At 30.0% G+C, this 18,610-nt stretch overlaps 1 long non-coding RNA gene across 1 annotated transcript in view; it reads right to left on the bottom strand.

The window, feature by feature from the left end:
- Positions 1-282: 282 nt before the first annotated feature.
- The window catches only part of LOC130669618 (uncharacterized), a 30,501-nt gene continuing 12,173 nt past the window's right edge, over positions 283-18,610 (bottom strand). The window contains exons 4-5 of the long non-coding RNA XR_008990225.1: positions 1,364-1,426; positions 283-1,301 (exon numbers count right to left, since the gene is read on the bottom strand). This is a non-coding gene — a long non-coding RNA (uncharacterized LOC130669618). The remainder of the gene's footprint in view (positions 1,302-1,363; positions 1,427-18,610) is intronic.

Genomic DNA, 18,610 nt, shown 5'->3' with positions numbered 1-18,610 from the left:
TGGTTACACGGTGGGTTTTTTTTCATTTTATCACCGTGATTCCACGGTGGTTACACAGTGTACCCACCATAATTCCACGTACACCGCGGAATCTCGGTGAATACACCGTGTTACCATCGTGGAAACACTGTGGTAAAATATACACGGTGGTAAAATGGCACAAACCCGCCGTGTAACCACCCTGGATTCACTGTGATTCCACCGTGTTTCCACTCCCAGAGTGTTTCCAGGGTGATTCAAAATCGCTAGGGAAAGAACATAAATATTAATAACAATGAGCAAAAAATCTGACCTCCTACTTTCTAAAGATTGTTGAATTCGTTGAATAAAGACATCCATGTGATACTGTCTACGGCGTCTGTTGCTGCCAAGATCCATCCCGTTATTTAAGCGTTCCCACTGAACAAGATCATCCGTTATAATTTGAATGAGACAATCTATAAATAACAATTTAATGCAAAAAAAAAGAAAAAATCTGAAAAAAGGGAAAAAAAAAGAAAAAATAATAATAAAAAAAAGGTCACTCATGTAAAAATTTCAAAAAAGAAGGATGTGGTCCAAGTTTTGAAAGCAATTGCAAATTTAAAGCCTCTGCAATGTTGTTTGTTCTCAATGGGGTATTGAATACAGAGATAATCGCTGCTAAAGGCGACCAAAATCTTTCAAGATAACGATGGAACAGACAATAATTGTCGTTTGCAGCTTCCAATGGTCTCAATAATATTGATATGACTTCCAGTGCTTCGTCAAATCTATCAGCGGGAACCAATGGAAGCACCCAGGTGTATTGTAGTATACGATGCTCTGGTGCATCGCGGGGAGCAAGCTGTAGAGAGTTCCATTTCCTAGTCACAGCCTTAAATGATTTAATTTATTTTGTTGCGTTACAGAGCCTATAAGAGTGTATACATTTTTTTTCCGGACTCGCAATTATGTCGTAATTATGTTTTGAAAGTATAATAGTAAAGAAATCAAATTTTTTTATACGCCCTTGTGGCTTTTCTGTGGTATGTTTCGTAGGTACACGCCTATATGGCATCTGTCACGATATATTTTTATTAGATTTTAATTATACACTGATGATACCACCAACGTACTCGAGCAAAATGGAACCAACAACCTCTCCGCCTAACCCATGGCATGCAAGTTTGCAGGGAATTGAGAATAGCCACCTCGAAATCCGAAACAACTGTTTGAAGGTTTTGAGTGATTGCTGGAACTTGTTGTAAGATCCACCGGAATATAGCAGTGTACATTTGTAATGTTCGGCGGTTGCACAAAATGTACAAAGCTGGGATCCCCTATAAGAAATTCAAAAATTAATTTTGCAATCAATAATTAATTATTATAAAAAAGCATTTACCACGTCCATTCGGCGGGTGTGAATAATAAGAAGTTGTGCTGCTCGAGGTCGTTCAGGTACACACTATAATGAAAGTTTATTTTATAAAATATATTAATGTAAAAAATAAATCTTCAATTTAATTTTAAAGTTACAAATCTTAATTGATTCATTGTATTTAAAAATGCTGTATTTTAAAAATTTAAATTTCAACATACTAAATTGTTATAAACGTATTTTAATTAATTGACACTATACACCATTGATTTTAATCTATCAATCTGTATTAAATTTTTAAAAAATTTTTAAATTTATTATTGTCATAAATAAAAGGGAACAAGTTAAATATAAAACAAACTCAATGAATCTCTGATTAATTTTCAAGTACAAAATTTTAATTGATATATTTTATTTAATTACTTCTAATGTACTGAAGTTTTTTAAATATTAAGTTCTAAGAAGTTTGTAAATTTATTATTTCAATACATAAAAAAACAAGAGTGCAATGAATTGAAACCCAATGAATCGCTAATCAATTTAGGTGTGGTACATCTGAACAAAGAATTTTTGTACATTATAAAATTACACAAAGTTATTCCCTACACGACTCAACTCTACAGATAAATTTTTACAAAGCAACAACTCTACGGAAGATTTTTTTTACATCTTTCCATCTCTACACGAGAACATCTCTCGTATTAGAAATTTTTTACAGAGATCATCTCTACAGCGATAATTTTTACATAATAGTATGTTCAAGCAGAAGAATTTTCGTTTTACTATTTTATTAATCAAGTAGGTTGATTATATAAAAAAAAAATGAATGGAAGTGAAATTGAATTATTTAAATATTACAAAAGTAATGAATCATCTCGACACAAATTTAGAAAATCCAGGCGTTGCTGCTTTTAAATTGGTGGTCTTGTGTTATCTTTTTATATCAATTTCGATAAATTTTTTCTGTACTAACTTGGTTTCCACTATGGGCTGGCCCTGACGTCCTCCCGTGGAAAATAAGTAATGTAATTCATATAAAAAAATTTATTAAACTAGTAAATAATTAGAAATAAAAAGATAAAAATGAATTTTAGGTAAAATCAATTTTTTTCAAGCCCTTCTCAGTAAATAAAGCGGTTAATTAGAAACAAAAATGAGTAAAAATTATAAAACATAATTTTATTTTTAAATTCTAACATTATATACTTAAATATTAATATCTTTAAAATTTTTTTAATTGTCGGATAGTCAACCCCACTATGGTCTATATACAGCAACAGGTGCCGTAGTTTTATGTATTTTATAACAGTACCACGGTTATCTTATACGTAAATTAATATTTTATTAGAAATAAAAATATAAAACAACATAAAATATTAATATTGATTGAATAATGAATAGATCCGAAACGATAACACTAGATCACTAGTGTAGAAGCAGCAACGCCTGCATTTTCTAAATTTGTGGCGGCATGATTCATTACTTTTGTATCATAAAATAATTTAATTTCACTTTCATTTATTCTTTCTTCCATATAATTAACCTACCTGATTGACTGCATGCCAATGTCCTTCAATGGACATTGTCCCCCTAAAAATACGCATTTAGCGCCGCCTGGTGGTGCAATAAAAAACTAAAAAAAAAAAAACGTATTTACCGTGAATATGCATAATTAAGAATCCTCAGATCGCTTAGGAGCATCGCGGGCGCGGAAATTCAATAAGCTCGCCGGAAAATTTCAATTATTGGCCCTGAGAAGTATTTAAGATAGTAGAATGGATAAGTTTCAGGGTGATACGAGAAAAATTTTATCTTCCGACTGCAGAAACTTCAATAAAAACGTCAGCGCTTAGCAAATCACAACATTTGCTAGAGCAAGGATACTAGCTAGTGCAACCCAATTTCTCTTGGGTGAAATGGGTGAAAACCAGAATTTGACCCCAAAAAATTACATCAGAAAGGTCGGCGACGTAAAATTCGTACCACTTGCTTCCGGAACAGTTCTAGCTGAGGTCAATGATATTCTTCTGGGTTAAAAAGGTAATAACTCGACATTCAAGCTCAAAAATTTTATTTGGAAGGTTAACGAAGTGATAATTGACCCCTTCTCTATGGAAAGTTACTCTAGCTAGTTCTACTCGACTTCTTCGAGGTTAAGCTGGTGTAGGCTAGAATTCGACCCCAGCAAATTTAATCAGAACGGTTGGTGACGTATTTGAACGTTGGAGCCATTCCAGATTAGACAATTCATACTCCGCTGGATTAATTGAGTAAGCTTAACAGTCGAGCTCAAAAATTTTAGATTACAGGTTGGGGTAGAAATACTTTATATTGATTTTGTAAAACCCTATCCTTGCCAATCCCATACAAAGTTTGGAAACTGGCCCTTGGAGGACCCATGGCCGGGTGAAGTATAATGATTAACGGCCTCATATTGGCAACTTTTAATGGCCTAATGAACGGGTAATATACAAATGATAACTCCGGCCCATTAATGGCGCTCGGCTATCGGCAAACAAGCAAATAAGTTGAATTAAAAAAAAAAAGTTTTAATATTATTATCTTAGTATATATAATTCATGATTATCAACGCTTAAACTATTCAAGTAAGGAAAATGATGTTGAAAAATCTCGATGACAAATTCTGCTGGGCTCTGGGCGCGAACTGCCGTCTTTCTGAGTGCTAGGCCTGAACGGTAGCTAATAATTGAACCTACTACTCGTGTGCTGATTCTTTCAAATTAACTACTTATTCATTATACTCTAACCACTCGGTTTTATGAAATATAAAAAGCAATTTAATTGTTATTTTTTATTATCTAGAAAAAAAAAATAATTTCGTAATCTTATTATTATAATTAATTTATAGATGTAAAGTTCTAAAATTGCGGTTGTTGATTGCAAATATTATCTTACGAAAAGAAATTTTAATTTTCAATTGTATATAATTGGAAAATTAAAATATTTATTAATGAAAACTTAGTTTAAATAAAGAATGAATTATTATCAATTAAAAAAAACTATAACAATAAGTTATTTTAATAATTAATAAATGATTAGTAGATTTTTTCATTTAACTGGTGTTTCTTTTACGGGAAATCACATTCTGATATGAAACCATTAATGCTATATATAACATGTGCAATAAATAAATTTTATAAATATTTTATTTTTAATATTTTTTAAATATATTGTTATCTCTGATATTATTTTGATCCAAGCTGATGAGTGAAAATTTCTCCGTAATCTAATTTTATTTCCATTTTTGAATTTTACTTTATATTTTTCATAATTAAATACACATGAGCTCTTCTGAATTAATTAAACTTTAAATATTTTATTATTTAAAATCTTTATTTCTTGTATTTTTTTTATAAAAATTCGAGGTCGGTGTACTATTTTTTTTTTACATTTTTTTTTAATAATTCCTGAGGATTTTTGAAATTATTATCAAGATAAACTAATCTTCTAGCACTTAATTGATACAATCGTACGTAGTAGGGAGCAGTCGACTTGTAAGAAAAAGAAAAAACTTTGGGTAAAAAAAAGTTGAATGTCAATGCGTTGGAATTATTATATTTAAATCTTTCATCCTTTTTTTATTTGTTTATTGGTATCTAAGCATCGATGTCAACCAGATATTAGATGTTTATTTAATTTGCGATCCACATCGTGACAGTCTCACCTAATCCGTTATATATGATTAATATATAATTTGATTCTTGAAGATCGTTCCCTGATTAAACAAAAGTATTTGAAAGGATTAAAAAAATTTATATCCTTATGAATGCTATCGAATCCTGAAAATATGATTCAGAAGGACTTAACATGATTCAAATTTTTTAATTCTGTTAAATACTATTTAATCCTGAAAACATGATTTAACAGGATTTGAAATGATTTAAACTGTCAAATACTTTTAAATACTTTTTAATCCTAAAAATATGATTCAGGATTAAAAAGTATTCAATAGCATTAAAAATTTCAAATACTGATTAAATTCGTTTATATCCTAAAAAGATAACGGAATGAAAACATTATTTCAGGATTAAAAAGTATTCGGTAGTATAAAAAATTTTAAATACTGGTGAAATTCTTCTATATCCTAAAAAGATAACGAAATAAAAATATTATTTCAGGATTAAAAAGTATTTAATAGCATTAGAAATTTTAAATGCTAGTTGAATCCTTTTATATCCTAAAAAGATAACCAAATAAAAATATTATTTCAGGATTAAAAAGTATTTAATAGCATTAGAAATTTTAAATGCTAGTTGAATCCTTTTATATCCTAAAAAGATAACGAAATAAAAATATTATTTCAGGATTAAAAAGTATTCGGTAGCATTAGAAATTTCAAATGCTAGTTGAATCCTTTTATATCCTAAAAAGATATTAAAATAAAAACTTTATTTCAGGATTAAAAAGTATTCGATAGCATTAGAAATTTTAAATGCTAGTTGAATCCTTTTAAATGCTAAAAAGATAACGAAATAAAAACATTCGCGTGCTTAAAGGTAAAAGGGCTTATAACAATTTATGCGTCCTTTTACCTTTGCAAAGGTAAAAGGGCGCATATATTTTTTTTTTATTGCCAATCGAGTAGTAGACACATTCTACGCTTAAAATTGAAAAAAAAAAAAATTGAAAGATAAAAGGGCGTGTCTTTAATTATACGCCCTTTTACTTTTAAGAATTCGAAATTTTGGTGATCTAAAGGTGAAAGAGCGTATCACTTTTTTTTCGACCAGCGCACAAAAGAACATATTCGCAGTTTAAAAATTCGTAGTTCTGCAGAACCAAAAGGGCGTATAAAAAAAATGTTTTGATGCAATCAATGTAAAAATGTTGAAAACATTAAAATCTATGGAAAAAACGAAAAAAAAAAATTTTTTTGTTATACGCCTTTTTGGTTTTAAGAAAAAATTTTAAGTCATAAGGGCGTATCTTGTTTTTTCGATTTAGTATCAGTTATAGATCAGAGTAAGAAAAAAAAATGCCACTCGACAATTTAATTTATAAGAATAAATATTTATTCAAGTGAAAAAAAGAATGAAAAATGAAGAAAAAATAAATTCATCCGGGTATTGGTCCTATGCCATCGCCATCGTCAGGATCATCTGTACCTAAGATTATAAAAAAAAAAATTTTTTAATTTTTTTTTAGAACATAACTTGGTAATAATAGAAAAATTTATAAACTATTATCATTGCTGAAAATTGGACTTTGATAATACCGATGAAAAAAAAAAAAAACAAACAGAAAATAGAAAATAGAACCTTGATTGAAAAATGAAAAAATGCACCTTTGAAAAATTAAAAAATCTAAAAGTACTTTTTTTAATTTGGTTAAATCAAATTTCACTGCACTCATAGAATTTATAATTTTTTAAATGCATTTTTTTTATTCTCGAATTATACATATTTTTTACATTAATTGTGGAATCAAAAAAATTATAACAAACTTAAGATTCGATCAAAATTAAATAAAGAAATTTGGTTTTTTACTTAAATAAATATTTGTTCAGATGAATTAAGTTATGGAGTGATAATTTTTATTACCCTTGCAATTTTTGTTCTTACTCTGATCTATAAATGATAACAACCGAAAAAACAGGATACGCCCTTATGACTTTAAAAATTTTTTTTCTTAAAACCAAAAGGGCGTATAACAAAAAAAATTTTTTTTTTTGTTTTTTCCATAGATTTCAATCGTTTGAACATTTTTCATTGATTGGAGCAAAAAAATTTTTTTTTATACGCCATTTTGTTTCTAGTAACGCGTTATGTAACATTTGGTATAAAAAATACAATTTTTTTTATGCACCCTTTTACCTTTAAGTAGTACTTTTCTTAAAGGTAAAAGGGCGTATGTCTTGAGATACGCCCTTTCAGCTTTAGGATACCAACTTTTTTTTTTTCACAGATTTTTATGTTTCAGACAATTTAAAACCGAATGGCAAAAAAAATTTTTTTATACGCCCTTTCACCACAAATCCCTATTAACCCTTAGCTATAAGCCCTTTTACCTTTAAGCACGCGCATTATTTCAGGATTGAAAAGTATTCGGTAGCATTAGAAATTTTTAATGCTAGTTGAATCCTTTTATATCCTAAAAAGATAACGAAATAAAAACATTATTTCAGGATTAAAAAGTATTCGAAAGCATTAGAAATTTCAAATACTGGTTAAATTTATTTAAATCCTAAAAAGATAACGAAACATAAAAATTATTTCAGGATTAAAAAGTATTCGGTAGCATAAAAAATTTTAAATACTGGTGAAATTCTTCTATATCCTGAAAAGGTTATGAAATAAAAATATTATTTTAGGATTAAAAAGTATTCGGTAGCATTAGAAATTTCAAATGCTAGTTGAATCCTTTTATATCCTAAATAGATATTCAAATAAAAACTTTATTTCAGGATTAAAAAGTATTCGATAGCATTAAAAATTTTAAATACTGGTTGAATCCTTTTAAATCCTAAAAAGATAACGAAATAAAAACTTTACATCAGGATTAAAAAGTATTCGATAGCATTAGAAATTTCAAATGCTAGTTGAATCCTTTTATATCCTAAATAGATATTCAAATAAAAACTTTATTTCAGGATTAAAAAGTATTCGATAGCATTAAAAATTTTAAATACTGGTTGAATCCTTTTAAATCCTAAAAAGATAACGAAATATAAAAATTATTTCAGGATTAAAAAGTATTTAATAGCATTAGAAATTTTAAATGCTAGTTGAATCCTTTTATATCCTAAAAAGATAACGAAATAAAAATATTATTTCAGGATTAAAAAGTATTCGGTAGCATTGGAAATTTTAAATGCTAGTTGAATCCTTTTATATCCTAAAAAGATAACCAAATAAAAATATTATTTCAGGATTAAAAAGTATTTAATAGCATTAGAAATTTTAAATGCTAGTTGAATCCTTTTATATCCTAAAAAGATAACGAAATAAAAATATTATTTCAGGATTAAAAAGTATTCGGTAGCATTAGAAATTTTAAATGCTAGTTGAATCCTTTCAAATCCTTCTACTCCTTTCGATTATTTTAGTATTAAAAAGTATTTAATATGATTAATCGTGAATTTTAAAAAAGGATTTACAGTATTTAGAAGGATTTGAGAGTATTAAAATTTTAATCCTTTTTAATCCTGTCAAATACATTTTTTTAATCAGGGTTTTAAGAAATTTCAAATAATTTTTAATTTTCAAATTTTTTTTATGGTTTTGTGTTCGTTTTTATTAATTTGTTAATCCAATGGCTAAATTAATTAGTGCAGACGTAAAGCTTGCTTTAGATAACAAATTCAATGAAAATAGAATATTTGATGGTTTTCCCTGATTAAAAACAATGATTAAAAATGATTTCACACGTTAAATGTCCATAAGAGACAGGATTAGAAATGATTTGAAGGATTAAAAAGTATTTAAAATGATTAAAAAACAAATCATTTTAAATACTTTTTAATCATTTTTTTTAATCAGGGTTCCTTTTATATCGAAAGGTAGATATCGTGTGTCAAATAATAAACCACTCAAGTAAGTACCTCATTTCATGTCATTTTGATCTCTTTATACAAGAAAAAATTATATATATTCCCATACATACGTACATACATACATACATTTATACATACGTACATACAATTTTTCGGAAACTTATCAAATTTAACTCTTTTAATTATTATGAATGGCTTCAATTAATAAAAAAAAAATTATTTACTGATTTAAAATATAAATTAAGAATTAAGAATTGAACGCTCTACAAAAAAAAGTCTCTTATCATTTTTTGATAAATTCGTCTGCACGAAAGTTATTGGAGCTGGAAGTCAAATCTACAGAAAATTTCAAGATCTTTTTACTTTTCCAGCAAAACTATCAGACTTATCAAAAAATGTCATAGGACTTTTTTTGTAGACAACTTTATTCCCTACAAATTATTTTCAATAAAGTACATTCAAATTCCGCATTGTTCTCTAGTTATTTTTATTTTAATGCCAAGCTCATAAAAATAATAGTTTTCTAATCGATTTTGAGAACTTAACGTTAAAATGAAAATAACTAGAAAACAATGCGGAATTTGAATGAACTTTATTAAAAATAATTTGTAGGGAATAAAGTTGTCTACAAAAAAAGTCCTATGACATTTTTTGATAAGCCTGATAGTGTTGCTGGAAAAGTAAAAAGATCTCGAAATTTTCTGTAGATTTGCTTTCCAGCTCCAATAACTTTCGTGCAGACGAATTTATTAAAAAATGATAAGAGACTTTTTTTGTAGAGCATTCAATTCTCTACAAAAATATGTGATGGACATTACAATGTAATTTACGGTTCATTAGTTTCAAAAATCAGAAGAAAAAAATTTTTTTTTTCCTGTGTTATTCTTATGGAAAATCAAAAAGTGCAATGCGGACTATCTTAATATTAATATTAAGGGCTCATATTTTCAGAGGCCTATTTTGGCATCTAAACGACACTTTTGAGCCTGGTTCCGAGAAAAAAAAAATTCTTGTTTTTTTTGAAACGCCCTAATACTTACATAAAACATAATCTCTTAAAATGAACCAGTGAAATCCACTGGTGAATCAGTGGATTTCACTGGTTTATTTTAAGAGAGTATAGTTACGCGGCTAAATACCCAGGTCAAAATATACACAATGAAATTTCCACGGCAAAAATACAACAAATAGCTAATTAATCATATTAATATTTACCGTCATCATTAGAATCGTAATGTGCCCTTTTATCAGATATTTTATGTACGTGTAATGGAAATAATTCCTTAAATCTTAATATTCTTTTCATGAATAATTTATCTTGGACATTTTGACTTGGATATTTTATTCTGTCACCATCTGAAGATTTTGTTACTAATAACCTATTCATTGATTTTTTTATATCTAAGGGAGATTGAATGTATTAGACGTCGTCGTCCGAAAGATAATGACAATAATTGTCGTGTAACGGCGACTATTGATCTAGATGGAAATTTTGTCCAAAGTTCACATCAGGAACACAATCACAAACCAGAAGAAAAAGTAGAAATGAAGAGAAAGTTTCATAAAGACCTTGTCAAAATTGCCAACGATCCTGATAATCGTAATCTCAGGAAAAGTTTTGACAAGACTCTTCAATGGTAAAAATTTATTTAAGATGTTACCACCCGACTAGAATTTTTTTTATGATTTGTCTGAAGTACCATAAGGACCTTGTCAGGATAATATAAGGTTTACCTTATGAGGGAAAACTTGACGAGTTCCTTATCAGGACCTCATCAAGATATCTATGTTAAATAAAAAAGTTATTTGCCATCAGGTCAACCTGACGAGTTCCTTATTAGGACCACATCAGGATATCCTTAGTAATGAAAAAGTTATCTAATCCCTTTAAAGATTTTGTTTGCCGGCTAAAAATTTAACAAAGTACAAAACAATAATATATTTACTAAGGTGCTTCGTTTGAACCGACTATTTTTTTTTTCGCTCCCATCCCGAAATTTTGTTGGAAGTACTCCAAACAAAATTCCCTGAGAGTTTGAGCTCTTAAAATTAATATTAAGTACACTGAAAGAAAAAAGTACTGTTTTTAAGTATCTACGTGTTTGAATCCTACCGAGTAAATATTTGTCTAATTATAGTAAACATATACTCCAACCAAGTAATATTTTCTTCATTTAAGAATTTTTGTACTTATTTTAAGAAAATATTACTTCGTTGGAGTATATTTTTACTATAATTAGACAAATATTTACTCGGTAGGATTCAAACACGCAGATACTTGAAAACAGTATTTTTTTCTTTCAGTGTACTCGACCACAGCGTGTGAAGATTTCCCATTTAAAATACACGTAAACTTTGGTTTTTATTTTTTAAACTTCTATAACTCCGCGGCATTTTATCATATCATCTCGCCCAAAGTCGGGATTTTCTCAGAATTAAATGTACTACAAAAGTGAACAATGTCGCGAAGTCGTAACTCATACGGGTGGGGTAGTACGGACCGCTAAGCCGAACTCTTTCATAGAATTCTTGTTTTTTTCTTATTATCTCATAAGCAACAAGACCTACAGAAAAATTGTGAAGAATGATTTTATAGGAAATTTATTTTCCTACAAAAAAGATCCTTAGCACCGAATCACTCAGATTGATATTTTCTGCGATATTAATTATTGAAGGTTAAGTAGCATTGAATTCCCATAAAATGTCAAATCAAATCTTAGAAAATATATAGATTTTTTATTTGACTAATATCTCAGAAAATATCAATCTGAGTGATTCGGTGCTTAGGACCTTTTTTGTAGGAAATTAAATTTATTATAAAATTGTCATTTGCATTTTTTCTGTAGGTCTTGTTGTTTATGAGATAATAAGAGAAAAAACAAGAATTCTATGAAAAAATTCGGTTTAGCGATCCGTACTACCCCACCCGTATGAGTTACGACTTCGCGACAATGTTCACTTTTGTAGTACATTTAATTCTGAGAAAATCCCGACTTTGGGCGAGATGATATGATAAAATGCCGCGGAGTTATAGAAGTTTAAAAAATAAAAACCAAAGTTTACGTGTATTTTAAATGGGAAATCTTCACACGCTGTGGTCGAGTACTTAATATCAATTTTAAGGGCTCAAACTTTCAGGGAATTTTTTTTGAAGTACTTCCAACAAAATTGCGGGATGGGAGCGAAGAGAAAAAAATAGTCGTTTCAAACGAAGCACCCTAATATTTACATAAAAATTACGTCAATCATTGCATCGCGGATTTTTTACTTCTTCATCAATTTTTCGTTGACATCATAATGAATATAATAAGTTCTTTTTGGGTAAAGTACACTCGGTAATGTTTATATAATGTGCAGCTATCCTGAGTTAGCACCAATGACATATGAAGCAAAATGCCGTATAATGCGACGACACCGAAGTAATATCCAGCCGCCGATACCGACAACGCTTAAGGAGTTTGGCTCACATTTGATCAACCCGAATGGGCTCATCTATTAAATTATTCTCATGGAAAATTTAATGCTACAATTGTTGAATCTTCAGATGACTCAACGTCAGTAATTTTACACGACCCAGAATTTGTAAAATCTATGTTGTTATTTAGCAGTGAGAAAGAAGAATTTTGTTTGGATTCCACGTTTGACATTTTGCCAAAAGGCATCAAAATTCGCCAGCTAATGATTCTCCAAATTTTCAAGTCTAATATTGTAAGCAAATTTGAAAAAATTAGGATTTTCGATACGTGCAGACGCAAAAAAAAATTGAAACTACGAAATACATACGCCTGTATAAACAGATACACATATGCACAGCCACGGATACACACATTTATAACAAAACGGCACACTGAAAGAAAAAAATACTGTTTTTAAGTATCTACGTGTTTGAATCGTACCGAGTAAATATTTGTCTAATTATAGTAAAAATATACTCCAACCAAGTAATATTTTCTTGATTTAAGAATTTTTGTACTTATTTTAAGAAAATATTCTTGGTTGGAGTATATTTTTACTATAATTAGACAAATATTTACTCGGTAGGATTCAAACACGCAGATACTTGAAAACAGTATTTTTTTCTTTCAGTGCACGTACGCACACATTAATACACACGCACACCAACAATTACAGAACACATTTACACATGCACACGAACACATACAGACACACATATACACACACATATGTAAACATGCATATACACATACATCGACACACCTACGCATACACATACCCATGTATACATATTAGGGTGAGCCAAAAAAAACAACCTATCGAATTTACATCTTGAAAAGGACCTATATATCGAGAAAAAAATTCTCACATTGGGCAAAATTTTTTGCTAGATTTTAAAAGGTGTCGGTAGCCATTTGAAATTTCCCATTTAAATAACATGCAAAAAAAATTTTTTTGATTAAAAATATTATAACTTTTGAACCGTGTGAGATAAAAATTTTGCTCTAGAATATTCTTGTAGGGCATTGAATTTCTTGAAAGAAAGTCCTGGGAGTCGAATTTGTAAACATGATATTTCGTATACTAACAGGCCATCAAAGTCTAGAGTAAACAGAATCATACAAATTTAAGGCCTTATTTGGATTTTTCAAATACTTTTCTTTTATTGTGATCGATAACAAATTATTATTTGCTACAACGTGGATATTGTTGGTGATTTTATTGCACTACATGTAGAACAAATTTTATCGTAGTATTGATATTTTTAATAATAAAGCCTTAAAATTGTATGATTCTGTTTACTCTAGACTTTGATATCCTGTTAGTATACGAAATATCAAGTTTACAAATTTGACTCCCAGGACTTTTCTCAAAGAAATTTAATGCCATACAAGAATATTCTAGAGCCGAATTTTCATCTCACACGGTTCAAAAGTTATAATATTTTTAATCAAAAAAAATTATTTTGCATGTTATTTAAATGGGAAATTTCATATGACTACCGACACCTTTTAGAATTGAGCTAAAAATTTTGCCCAAAGGGAGAATTTTTTTCTCGATATAAAGATACTTTTTAAGACATAAATTCGATAGGTTGGTTTTTTTGGCTCACTCTAATACACATACACTCACTACACACACATACACGTATGAACTTACGTATCCATACACACTAGGGTGTTTCATATTAACGCGATATTTTTTTTCTGTCCTACTTAAAAAACTAACAATTTATAGAACGGAAAAAATATTTCCGCTTAAAAAAAAATTTCAAGTCAATTAAAGGCGTAGCGCATTGAAAAATTCGATTTCCCATTTAAATAACATGGGGGAAAAAAATTTTTTTACTTTGGAATTTGTACTTCGGCAATGGCTCATTGTATAAATAAGCCCAGCATATATTTTTGTAGGGAATTTAACGCTCTACAAAAAAAGTCTCCTATCACTTTTTGATAAATCCATCTGTTCAAAAGTTATTAGAGCTCGAAGTCAAGTTATTTTATTTATGAGTATTTATTTAAGAGTAAATTTCGAGATCTTTTTACTTTCCCGGCGAAACTATTGGAGTTACCATAAAATGTCATGAAATCTTTTTTGTAGACAATTTTATTTCCTACAAATTATCTATGATTAATTTTTTTTTAATTCTACATTGTTTTCTAGTTATTTCTTTTTTTTAGAACAGAGATAATTTGTAGGAAATAGAATTGTCTACAAAAAATATTCTATGACATTTTATGATAACTTCGATAGCTTCGCCCGAAAAGTAAAATGATATCGAAATTTAATCTAACAAATTTTAAACAACTTCTAACTTTAGCGTGATTTAGCGAGCCTAAGATATCGACCTAAATTTTTTTTTGTTTTTCGAAAAATTTTGTTTTTGTACAAAGATAAATATTTTTGGTATTACTAATGAAAATAAAAAAAAAAAAACGGATTTTCGGCCCACCCTAATATACACACATACATAGACTTACGTTCACACATACACATGCATACACACCTACGCATACGGGCATTACTCTGAAAATAGTTAGACTACCTTTTCATGAACTGGTAACGTCGATAACTTATACTTTTTTTAAAATCTTCAATTTTCCTAATTGAAAGTTAAAAAAAATATAATTGGGTAAATAATTATTCCCTATAGGCAGTTCCTGTATTTTTTGTTTTAATGGAACGGAAATCAACTGATGCTTATAAAAGCGTATTCGAAAAAATTGTTAATGAATTATGCCCAAAATTCGGGGAAATAAGTCCCATTATCCATACAGATTTTGAATTGGCCACCAGGAATGCCCTTATTTCAACTGTCAAAAATGTTACGATCAGGAATTGCTATTTCCACTTCTGTCAAGTGAGAGAACATTTTAGTAGTAGCTAGTGATAAATAATACCCTCATTGAATGAAACGATTTAGAACGATGAGAAAAAAAAATTTTTAATACTGTTTAATACTTTTGAATACTTTTGAATCACCCTTCTAATGGCTATTGCAATTCGTTTCGAATCGTTTTTTTTAATCAGGGTATAGTAATGGCTTTTACTAACTCTTATTTACTTATAGAACATTATAATACTTATATTACATCTAGATCTTTGAAAGGTAAAGACGTTATTCATTTGATGGTAGATTTTCTTTTTTATTTGAAAGATGTAAAAAATTTCTTTAAAAAAATTGGATTGAAGGATGCAGTTGTTTGGTAGTCTGAGATATTTCAGACATTAAAAAATCTTCACTTCTCTGTCTTTTCTTAGAGGTGGAGTAGAAAGGGCTGGGACATTTTCGTATAACTCCAACCTAGTCTATGTTTCGTCGCTGGGCGTCTTCTTGGTGATCGTGAGTTGACTTTTTGCATTTAATACAGCATCTTTGCAACGAAAACTACGATTATATCCGAATTTCAGGCTGATGTTAGCATTGGTAATACTACTTTATTTAGATTTTCGCTTACTCCAAATATACTCCAGGTTTTAACACACTTTTTTAGGCCTATTGATCACATACGAAAAAGGTGTGCTCACCACCATCGACTCTGTCAATGCAGTTTTTGTGAATCGGTTCTTATGTCAGTCTCATTTTGTGGAGGTAATTAATTACCCAATAGCCCGTGTTTAGAAAGGAACGGAGTTAGGTAGTAGGTTATTTTACCTTGCTTTCTTCTGCACCACGGCTTCAGTATAGTTAGGAACATTGCAGTGTGTCTTCCAGTAATTTAATGCAGCCAGTTTACTAACCATCGTTTATATTGTCTGCTTTTCTATCTTTTTTCGATCTGTTAGTCTTCATGATACTTTGTGCTTAGAAAGCCTCTCCTTTTCGTCTACCAGCCAACCAATAGCTGCAACTGCTGCGATGACAAATATTGCGTCCAGTGATACGGTTTGATAGGTGCAAATGACGTGTAAAACACGCCTTTATTATACTGCTACGATTTTTTGCAATACCATTCTACGGCTAGTTAGTATATTAGCGCTAATCTCAGCTCCATAGAGGATAACGAAGTGAGTGAAGCTTATCAATCTGAGTCTTTTAAAATGTTTAGAGCACACCATGTTGCGTGAAACCATAAATAGATTTATCACTACCTTCATAGCTTTCTTTAAATATTTGATAATAGCTCATTAAAAAGTAGCTCATCGTCTGAAATCACATCAAGGTAGAGTGTTGATTTTGAGTTTGTAATACTCGTAATACTGACCATGCTTGAACCTCTTATAGTTTAAGACTGCTTCCATCTCAGGAAATAAAGAGACTCTGGTCAGTGTACGACTTTGACGTTATCTTGTGTAAAACCAGATCGGTATAGTGTTGAATAGGTCGTCTCAAGAAAATGGTGGTACACTGTACTCATGTGCGTTTTTTCCTCGTTCTCTTATGGCACAACGAAACCTGTCAGTCACATTGTCATTATTGATTATTCAGTCACGTTCAATAAATTTATATTCCAGGCGATTATGAAAAATGCAGGGAAAACAGGGGCCCTAAAAAAGGAAACGCCAAATACTAGCGCGTATGAAAAAGATCAAAACAAAAAAGTTAAAGATATCTTTAATTTGATCATGGCGCTCGCTTTTCTAAAACCGGAGGATATTCTTAACACTTTTATGATCATCTACCAGACTGTAGCTGGCGATACCAAAAACGCTGGAATTTATTTGCGGTTATACGGTTTTTTCAAGTATTTCATGAGACAGTGGCTCCTTCTCAGGCCACCCACTGAATGGTCTCTTCATGGCTCTGTTAGAAGAACCAATAACGGTTCAGAATCAGGCAACCGAACCATAAATTCATACTTTGGGGACCATCCACCAGCGTGGGACTTTGTTCGTAAGTGTATCTAACGAATTTATAAATCGTTAACTATTCTAGGATTAAAAAAACACACACTTGAACAACAACTCACTCACACACACACACACACACACACACACACACACACACACACACACACACACACACACACACACACACACACACACACACACACACACACACACATCTATAACTACATACACAAATAAACCCACACATACACGTACACTTATACACAATTACATACATGAACATACATAATAATACACAAACAGATGTACACATACACATATACCTACATTTGCATACAAATCCATGAACACCTACATACTTACATACATGCACAAACAAACAGATGTACATACACGTATACACGTTTGTATATAAACACACACAAACACATATACCTACATTTGCATAAAAAATACATGAACATATACATACACATACACATACATTTATACATACATGCACAAACAAGCAGATGTACATACACGTATACACATTTATATATGGACACATACACATATACCTACATTTGCATACAAATCCATGAATACATACATACACATTTACAGACGTACGCACATATGCAAACACATACCTACATACATACATACATACATACATACATACATACATACATACATACACAGAAAAAACAGATATCTTGAGTCAAGAAAATATTTATGAAGACAAACGTTTTCGGGAACCAAGTCAAGATTTTCTTGATCCAAGAGAATTCGTCTTGGTTGGAGAAGATTTCTACTTTATCTGACAAAATTTAGGTCTTCAAAAAAATTTTCTTGAATCAAGAATATTTACCTTCAGTCGAGAGTTTTTTTTTGTGTGTACGTACATGCACAAACGAACCCACACATACACGTACACACATATAATTACATGCATAAACATACATAAGAATACACAAACAGATGTATATACACGTATAATTACTCATACTCCTTTATATATAAACACACACATGCACATACATACATGCGGGCACTCATTGTCTGATTCTTTTTGATATACGTTAGATTCTTTCATGAAATTCCAAGAACGAACGTTTAATGAATATGAAAGTTTCATTAGCCTTGGGAAAAAACAACGAGTTCAAAATTCGGACCGTCTAAAAAACTCTATTTTAGACGTTGAGCTGGAAAAATACGGAAGAGGGTTGACGAAGCCAATGGTTTTAGTCCAATTGTGTTCTAATTTGACAAATTTCGACGAATGTATGTGTAACAATATGCCCCAAGTCGAGAAAATGGCATATTCTGTTATGGGCTATTTACAGTATGAGCCGAGAGATTGTTCTGTCTCACAGTTTATTGTATCGGTTTATACTGGAAATAACCGGAATATGCCACTACTTTGACTTTGCAACAATATTTAATTTTATTATTTATTTACAATCGGAATTGATGAAACCCGATTGAGATTTTTCCATCAGATTTTATTCGACATAAGTGTAAAATAA

The sequence above is a fragment of the Microplitis mediator genome, chromosome 6 (genome assembly GCF_029852145.1).
Source record: "Microplitis mediator isolate UGA2020A chromosome 6, iyMicMedi2.1, whole genome shotgun sequence".
Lineage (NCBI taxonomy): Eukaryota > Metazoa > Arthropoda > Insecta > Hymenoptera > Braconidae > Microplitis > Microplitis mediator.
Note: the sequence above shows the minus strand (reverse complement) of the source record. Positions and strands in the feature narration are given on the sequence as shown.